Raw genomic sequence first — 1146 nt, 5'->3', positions numbered from 1 at the left:
GAGCCTACCAGTATAGGTTTAAGCTCGATGAGACTGGAGAATGTCCATTGTGCCCAGAAACGGAAGAGAGTGCGGAGCACGTTTTCTTCTTCTGTCACCGCTTTCAAGATGAAAGAAGAGACTTCCGACGTGTTTGCGGCTCAGACCCAACAGCAGATAATATTGTCAATATTATACTGCTTAACAAAGATTATTGGTTGGCAGGCCAACGACTTGCTGCACAGGTGATGCAGAAGTTAAGGAATGAGGAGAGAGATAGGCGAACCAGAAGATAGCCTAAAACAATGAGGCGGCACTCAGCCAATCACCCCCATGAAGTAATGCCTAGCGGCGGTCCCGTGGACGGTGAGAAACAGGTGTAGGGCGGTGGTTTTAGTGGGTAAAAATCCCACACACGGATAAGTACGGGCCTATCCGTGTCTTTTGAAGATTTCCACCGACCCTCGTAAAAAACACACACACACGCACGCACGCACGCACGCACGCACGCACGCACGCTCACACACACACACACACACAGAGTGTGATCACTCTTAGCACACACCTACGATACACCGAAACCATCGGTCTTCTGTAGGCCTCGCAGTCAGTCAGGAATTCCTAATGTAGCTCTGAAGGTGGCTCTAAGGAAACGACCGGATCTTTTCATCGATCTCTTCAATTCGTGCATTCGTGAAGGCTCGATTCCGAAACTTTGGAAGAGACAGCGCCTCGTACTCATTCCAAAGAGTAAGGGGAGACTGGAGGACCCGTGTACGTATCGTCCAATTTGCTTATTGGATACCATGGGTAAGGCATTCGAGAAGATCCTTTCACTCAGACTACAAGAGTTCACGGAGGGAGTCAAAGGCCTCTCGCGAGCTCAATTCGGATTTCGTAAAGCGCGATCCACGATAGATGCTGTTGGATTGGTAGTCGAGATGGCCCGTACAGCAATTGCAGTAGCAAGGTGGAGGAGAGGTGCTAAGTGTTATGCAGCAATCATCACGCTAGATGTTAAGAATGCCTTTAACACTGCAAGATGGACCTGTATAATAGATGCCCTACGGACTATGGCGGTGCCAGCCTATCTTATTAGAATTCTCACTGACTACTTTAAAGATAGAGTTTTGTTTTATTCTTCAGACATTGGCCAAAGGAGATACA

The sequence above is a fragment of the Halyomorpha halys genome, unplaced genomic scaffold (assembly GCF_000696795.3).
Source record: "Halyomorpha halys isolate HHAL.00 unplaced genomic scaffold, Hhal_1.1 Scaffold348.1, whole genome shotgun sequence".
NCBI classification, from domain to species: Eukaryota; Metazoa; Arthropoda; class Insecta; order Hemiptera; family Pentatomidae; genus Halyomorpha; species Halyomorpha halys.
This window is presented reverse-complemented; position numbering follows the sequence as displayed.